We start from the raw sequence: 8312 nt of genomic DNA on the forward strand, positions 1-8312 counted from the left end.
CCTGCTGTCTGGTATAAATGGATTGCCCTCGTTGAATTTTGGTATAATTCCAACTACCTTAACTGTCTTTTGAATCAATCTAAAGTGGCTGCAGTGGACAAGATGCTTAAGAAAAGGCAATTGATAGCCAAAATTTAAAAAGAAAATTTGGAAGAAAAAACTCAGGACATGATAGAGTATTATGCAGATAAGAGCAGGACAGAGATGGAGTTTCAAGTTGGTGATTGGGTGTTCATGAAGCTCCAATAGCAATAAAGAGTTGAGTCTAAAGCTTGCTTTGCTTCTAAGTTTATGGGCTATTTATGTTAGAACCCGTATTTTTGTACATTGGAACAATCCGGATTAATTATGACAAGTTAAGGACAAAACTATTCCAGGAGATAAAGTCGGGATTTTTGACCGTTGAATTTTATTTTGAGACATAAGTTGTTCATGAATTTGTTGGTATGGAGCAATTAGGAAAATTTGGGACCAAAAGTGTTATAATTGGAATCAAAAATCTTGCACAAAATAAGGCCCTTGGCCGTGTAGGTCCTTAAATGGCCCACACAATTTTTGTGGTCAAATTTATTTAGACCACCACATGTGTGGGCCATGATCACTTGTACAATACATATAGACTTAAAAGATGACCAAGTATTCATCCTTCTTCATCTCACCTCTTAGAAATATCAAGACTTGGAGAGCCTCAACTCCCTCAAGCTCACGCAAAGGGAGAAAAATCCAACCCCATTTCTAGCCTTCCCAAAAATAATTTCTTGGTGTTAACCCACTAATTGGAGGTCCCTAAGTAGCGTGGAAGTGTCTTTGGAGCGATCAAGTTGTCCGTTTGGTGAATCGCAAACCCTAGCCTTCTTGTGGAATAAAGAAGAAAGGTGAGTTTTGGTATTGTTTTATGGGTTATAAATGTTTTATGCGTATTGTAGTATGCTAATGTGGATAAAAATCATAAAATATAGTATGATTGGAAGTGGGTTGTGTGATGGGTGTGCTAGCCGTGTAAATGGGTATTGTGATTGGGTTATTGAATAAACTTCTTATAGCATGTTAAATTGTTGTAGTGTGTAGGATGGCTAAGAATCATCAATATATGTCTATGTGTAGTGATAGATGAATATGGGTCGTGCTATATGCCAAAGAACACACTAATGTCGCTTAGCGTTTTTATGGTTGTTGTGATGACCTCTATGTTGGAAATGAGGGTTTAATGTCCCAAAATGATATGGTGAATTGTTACGGGCTGATTGGAGGCTTATTGTGCGTTTGACGTAATTTGTATATCCATGAAAAATGATATCGTTATATTGTGAATTGTCGATACAAATTATGATTTGAAAATGAGGAATGTGTTAAAAAGGGGCTGTTCTCGGTTGGGGGACTGTTTTTGGCCAAAGTGGGAAAAAAAAAATTATTGGATCGTTGGGAATGTTATGTGAATTGTTTAGAATGTCTTTAAATATTGTTGGTAAAGAGTTGGGTTGGTAATTGAATGTATGATTTATATTGCGGCTTGAATGTAAGCCGTCGAAACGAATATTTTGCAAGGTTTTAAATAATGGAAAAGGAAGCTATTGTTGTTGTATTGTTTTCCAGATTGGATGTTGATGTTGCTAGGTTGGTTATTGTGGTTGTTGTTGTTGATTTTGAGCGAGTTAAATTCTCGGGTTGGCCTAATTGCAGGGGAAGTCTTTGTCGAATTTTTCTGTAGAATTTAGAGTTAGTTTGGAATAAATCGCTTAAGTGCCTATGTCTAATATTGGATATTCGTTGGCATATTTGTAGACCTTGGAGAGCCCGAGGCGTAGGTTGGGATTGACTTTAGATTGGCTATCTTGGGGTGCGTACGAGGTATGTAAAGCAACCTTCCTTCTTTTGGCATGCCTTAGTTTTACATAGGCTAGATTAGAGCCTTAAGGGAATTCCAAATTCGAAATCCGAGCAGGATATGAACCTTATATAATTCTTGGCACTCTTATGCATGACTTGATAAAAATATGAACCATTATGTCTTCGAAAAGAAAAGAATCGTTTTCCAAATGTTGTAATGATTATTCTGATTTCAAATATGACTATTGTACTTATCTTTTGGTATGTTTGTGAGATTTCGAAAGAGAACTTTTGACCATCGCTCCGATTACTATAAAATAGTTATTTTAACTACTTTATTGAGTTTGATAATACGAGTTTGACACATAAGGACGATTTCGAAGATTGTAGCTTTGATGTACTAATCCCGATAAATCGAAACTTGTTTACGCACTTTCCGATGTTAGTAAATATGTTTGGTCATCGGATTTTTGAAAGGCAGCTTAATTATTTATTTGCTCATATGCATGTGATTTTGACACGAGATTATGATTTCTGAAGTTGGGCTTGATATGCTTTCGAGGGACATTCGGAGAAAATCTGAATTGACTATTTCCTTGGGTTGGAAATAATAGTACGCTTTAGTTATTCTATTGGGTGTGTAATAATGATTTGTATGCCGTTATATGATATTGCCGCTGGGTATTTGGCCGCGGTATGTTATGTTATGTTATGTATGTTATGTTACGTGATATAGCCGTGGGTATTTGGCCGCGGTATGTCTGGTGATATTGCCGGTATTTGGCCGCGGTATGTTCTGCGATATTGCCGTTGGGTATTTGGTCGCGGTATGTTATGTGATATGATAGTCTTTCTTTGGATTTTGACCGCGGTATGTGGTGACACTGAGTTCTATGCATAGTTCGTTTTCTTGAGAAAAAATATTATTAATAAGTAAACGTTTTGGTATTTTGGATATGTACTCACTTTCTGTATTTTCGCTCCGATTATGACTCAGATTTGATATATTGTATATTTCTACTTTGCATATAAATTACATATTAAAATCTTGACCCGCTTTCGTCGGGGGTGCGTTTCGCCCGCAGTACGGACGCGCGGTTTGGTGATCCACCGATTTAGGACACCTTCTTCGCTATTTGGAGTGTTCCTCTCATTCGGAGCTTATATTTTTGGTATATATTCGTCATTGCATTGTATATATTCGGTCATGGGTACGGCGGGGCCTCGTCCCGTCATATGATTACTCGTCTGTACGTTTAGAGGTCTGTGGACATGGTTGTGGGTTGAGCCTACTTTTGTATGGTTGCGTTTGGATATGTTGTGTTTGGGCGATCCCATTCGCCGCGGCGGCCGGTCCGCATATGTATATATGTTGTGTTGGTGGCCCGGCGTGGCCTTGTTGGTGTTTTCTGTGCGCAGGGTTGTTTTGGATAGTCAGTAAAACAAAGGAAACTCTGCCGAAATTTTTCTGGAAATTATCTAACTTTGAAACACCGCCTTGTCGGCTTTTGTGATATTCTTGATGCGTTTGATATAATTCGAGGTAGCGTACGATAGGTGTGTATGGGTGCCCAATTAGGGCACCGGTCATAACTACGGGGTTGGGTCGTGACAGAAGTGGTATCAGAGCAGTTTGTCCTCGGAGTGTCCACAGATCGTGTCTAGTAGAGTCTTGTTTATCGATGTGTTGTGCACCACATCTATAAATAGGAGGCTACAGGACATTTAGGATGTTGTCTTTTCTTCTGATCTTAGATCGTGCGATAGGCCGTGCTATTAGGATGACTGCATTTCGATCGGTTGTTGTGTTTTCTTTCGGTGATGCCTCGAAAAAGGCGATAGGCGCCGGAAGGGCAAGTCGGTAGCGGCGGAGAGACGAGTCGGGCTCGAAGGGTACTCGGACCCTTGCTCGGATGATGCGTGATATTGCGTCCGGCCAACGGACTACACTCGTCTTCTTCATCGGAGGAGTACGGAGCACCGGTGCACATGCCTCCAGTTCCCCAGCCGGGGGCGGACGATGGTACCCTACGAGAGCGATGCGGTTATTGACTCGGTTAGTAGCGGGATAGATCCCCGGACGGGGGAGCGAGGGGATGATCGTGTAGACGGGCGCGGCGGTCACGGGGCCGTGATTTTCTACTTTGTGGGCCACCGAGTTCTTCGGGTCCAAGCCGCGAGAGGATCCTCGTGAGTTTATCAGACGGATGCGGCGGACCTGCGATTGATCGGTGCTTCGAGACGAGTCGGTTGAGATGGCATCCTACCGGTTGCACGATGTGGCTAGCGGTATGGTCGTGGATCTTGTCCCGAGGCGAGGTGCCCTCCCGCCATATGGGGCGAGTTCAGAGGCTTTTCGGCCCATTTTACGCCTCGGAGGTGAGGGCGAGCCGGGGTAGACCGTTTTCTGGTTGTGAGAGCGGCGGGCGAGCCAATTCGGGAGTATAGCTTAGAGTTTGATTCCGCACCGGCTCGATGTGCGCCACGTATGTAGCTACCGTAGCCCGACCGGATGCTGCCGGTATATGGTAGATTTGGATCGGTATTTCGTTGACGAGTTGCTTGGTATTGGCGACCCCGATGCAGTATGGATATCGCCGTATACGAGCCCGCGCCCGAGGCATGGAGGACGACGCGCGGGGCGCCGGCCGATAGGGATGATGACGGGGGTCGGCCCGAGGGCTAGATCGTACGGGTGATTCGGGGAGTCTCGAAGCGAGAGGCGGCCTCGAGCGGCGAGAGCGAATACCCTCCCCGGCCCGGCGCGGACTACACCCGCAGTTTACCGGTTGGAGCCCAGATGGTGCGGGGTACTTAGAGGCAGGGCAGAGTTCCAGGGCTCCAGGCTCACAAATGGACGGAGATTCCAGCCAGTGGAGGCCACCCCTACCCCGATGTCCTCATTGTAGGGGACGCCATTCGGGGGAGTGTTATCGTGCCACGGGTGCTTGCTTTGTGGCGCGGCGGGGGCCACTATATGAGAGGCGTCCTCGGGGGCGGTGCGGGGGGAGCGGCTCGGCCTACCGGGTCGATTCCGGTTCGTCTTCCCCTTCGTATCTATGCGCCCGACGGGGCGGGGCACGTCGACTCCCGGCGTGGGGCCGTGGCGGAGCCCCCGGTTAGCGGCGGTCCATCGAACCGCCTATATGCGTTGACCGTGGACGAGGATCGGGAGGCGCCACCGGATACGGGGCATGTAATTTGGACTCTTAAATTGGTTATGTTGATTGATATATGAACTGTTTGTGATTGTTGTAAAAGAAACTCCCCCAAAATTGTTTGTATGACCCGTAAGGTTAATTTAACATTCGAGGACGAATGTTCTTAAGGGGGGGAGGATGTTAGAACCCGTATTTTTGTACATTGGAACAATCCGGATTAATTATGACAAGTTAAGGACAAAACTATTCCAGGAGATAAAGTCGGGATTTTTGACCGTTGAATTTTATTTTGAGACATAAGTTGTTCATGAATTTGTTGGTATGGAGTAATTAGGAAAATTTGGGACCAAAAGTGTTATAATTGGAATCAAAAATCTTGCACAAAATAAGGCCCTTGGCCGTGTAGGTCTTAAATGGCCCACACAATTTTTGTGGTCAAATTTATTTAGACCACCACATGTGTGGGCCATGATCACTTGTACAATACATATAGACTTAAAAGATGACCAAGTATTCATCCTTCTTCATCTCACCTCTTAGAAATATCAAGACTTGGAGAGCCTCAACTCCCTCAAGCTCACAGCCAAGGGGAGAAAAATCCAACCCCATTTCTAGCCTTCCCAAAAATAATTTCTTGGTGTTAACCCACTAATTGGAGGTCCCTAAGTAGCGTGGAAGTGTCTTTGGAGCGATCAAGTTGTCCGTTTGGTGAATCGCAAACCCTAGCCTTCTTGTGGAATAAAGAAGAAAGGTGAGTTTTGGTATTGTTTTATGGGTTATAAATGTTTTATGCGTATTGTAGTATGCTAATGTGGATAAAAATCATAAAATATAGTATGATTGGAAGTGGGTTGTGTGATGGGTGTGCTAGCCGTGTAAATGGGTATTGTGATTGGGTTATTGAATAAACTTCTTATAGCATGTTAAATTGTTGTAGTGTGTAGGATGGCTAAGAATCATCAATATATGTCTATGTGTAGTGATAGATGAATATGGGTCGTGCTATATGCCAAAGAACACACTAATGTCGCTTAGCGTTTTTATGGTTGTTGTGATGACCTCTATGTTGGAAATGAGGTTTAATGTCCCAAAATGATATGGTGAATTGTTACGGGCTGATTGGAGGCTTATTGTGCGTTTGACGTAATTTGTATATCCATGAAAAATGATATCGTTATATTGTGAATTGTCGATACAAATTATGATTTGAAAATGAGGAATGTGTTAAAAAGGGGCTGTTCTCGGTTGGGGGACTGTTTTCGGCCAAAGTGGGAAAAAAAAATTATTGGATCGTTGGGAATGTTATGTGAATTGTTTAGAATGTCTTTAAATATTGTTGGTAAAGAGTTGGGTTGGTAATTGAATGTATGATTTATATTGCGGCTTGAATGTAAGCCGTCGAAACGAATATTTTGCAAGGTTTTAAATAATGGAAAAGGAAGCTATTGTTGTTGTATTGTTTTCCAGATTGGATGTTGATGTTGCTAGGTTGGTTATTGTGGTTGTTGTTGTTGATTTTGAGCGAGTTAAATTCTCGGGTTGGCCTAATTGCAGGGGAAGTCTTTCAATTTTTCGTAGAATTTAGAGTTAGTTTGGAATAAATCGCTTAAGTGCCTATGTCTAATATTGGATATTCGTTGGCATATTTGTAGACCTTGGAGAGCCGAGGCGTAGGTTGGGATTGACTTTAGATTGGCTATCTTGGGGTGCGTACGAGGTATGTAAAGCAACCTTCCTTCTTTTGGCATGCCTTAGTTTTACATAGGCTAGATTAGAGCCTTAAGGGAATTCCAAATTCGAAATCCGAGCAGGATATGAACCTTATATAATTCTTGGCACTCTTATGCATGACTTGATAAAAATATGAACCATTATGTCTTCGAAAAGAAAAGAATCGTTTTCCAAATGTTGTAATGATTATTCTGATTTCAAATATGACTATTGTACTTATCTTTTGGTATGTTTGTGAGATTTCGAAAGAGAACTTTTGACCATCGCTCCGATTACTATAAAATAGTTATTTTAACTACTTTATTGAGTTTGATAATACGCTTGACACATAAGGACGATTTCGAAGATTGTAGCTTTGATGTACTAATCCCGATAAATCGAAACTTGTTTTCGCACTTTCCGATGTTAGTAAATATGTTTGGTCATCGGATTTTGAAAAGGCAAACTTAATTATTTATTTGCTCATATGCATGTGATTTTGACACGAGATTATGATTTACGAAGTTGGGCTTGATATGCTTTCGAGGGACATTCTAGAGAAAATCTGAATTGACTATTTCCTTGGGTTGGAAATAATAGTACGCTTTAGTTATTCTATTGGGTGTGTAATAATGATTTGTATGCCGTTATATGATATTGCCGCTGGGTATTTGGCCGCGGTATGTTATGTTATGTTATGTATGTTATGTTACGTGATATAGCCGCTGGGTATTTGGCCGCGGTATGTCCTGTGATATTCGGCCGGGTATTTGGCCGCGGTATGTTACGATATTGCCGCCGGGTATTTGGCCGCGGTATGTTATGTGATATGATAGTCTTCCGCCGGATTTTGACCGCGGTATGTGGTGACACCGAGTTCTATGCATAGTTCGTTTTCTTGAGAAAATATTATTAATAAGTAAACGTTTTGGTATTTTGGATATGTACTCACTTTCTGTATTTCCGCTCCGATTATGACTCAGATTTGATATATTGTATATTTCTACTTTGCATACTCAGTACATATTCCGTCGACCCCTTTCGTCGGGGGTTTTGCGTTTTCATGCCCGTGTGCAGTACGTACGCACGCTTTGGTGATCCACCGATTTAGGACACCTTCTTCTGCTATTTGGAGTGCTCCTCTCATTCCGGAGCTTATATTTTTGGTATATATTCGTCTGTTGCATTGTATATATTCGGTCATGGGTACTGTGAACACCTAATTTTTGACCGAACATAAGTGTTGACACCATTTTCAGTGTTTAAATATTTCTTTTAGGTTTAGTTATATATTTTAATTTTTATCTCATTTTTTAGTAAGTCTTACATTTAAAGATCGAAAGATGCAAAAAATAGAGTCACATTTTAGGGTAAGTTTTGCCACGATTTTTTCAAAAGAATAGATAATTTACAAAAAATATATATTTTCTTCCAATTTAAGTTTTGATAAATAAGATAGTTATTTTTAGTAGCTTTGTTAGTTTCATTTTATTTTGAACTAGCTATTTAATTTTTCTTACACTTTTGTTAAGTCTAAAATAAATTATCTTTGTATATTTCGTTATATTTTTAATTAAAGAAATAAAGCAAAAAAAAAATAAAAATGAAAATGTC

The sequence above is a fragment of the Lycium ferocissimum genome, chromosome 4 (assembly GCF_029784015.1).
Source record: "Lycium ferocissimum isolate CSIRO_LF1 chromosome 4, AGI_CSIRO_Lferr_CH_V1, whole genome shotgun sequence".
Lineage (NCBI taxonomy): Eukaryota > Viridiplantae > Streptophyta > Magnoliopsida > Solanales > Solanaceae > Lycium > Lycium ferocissimum.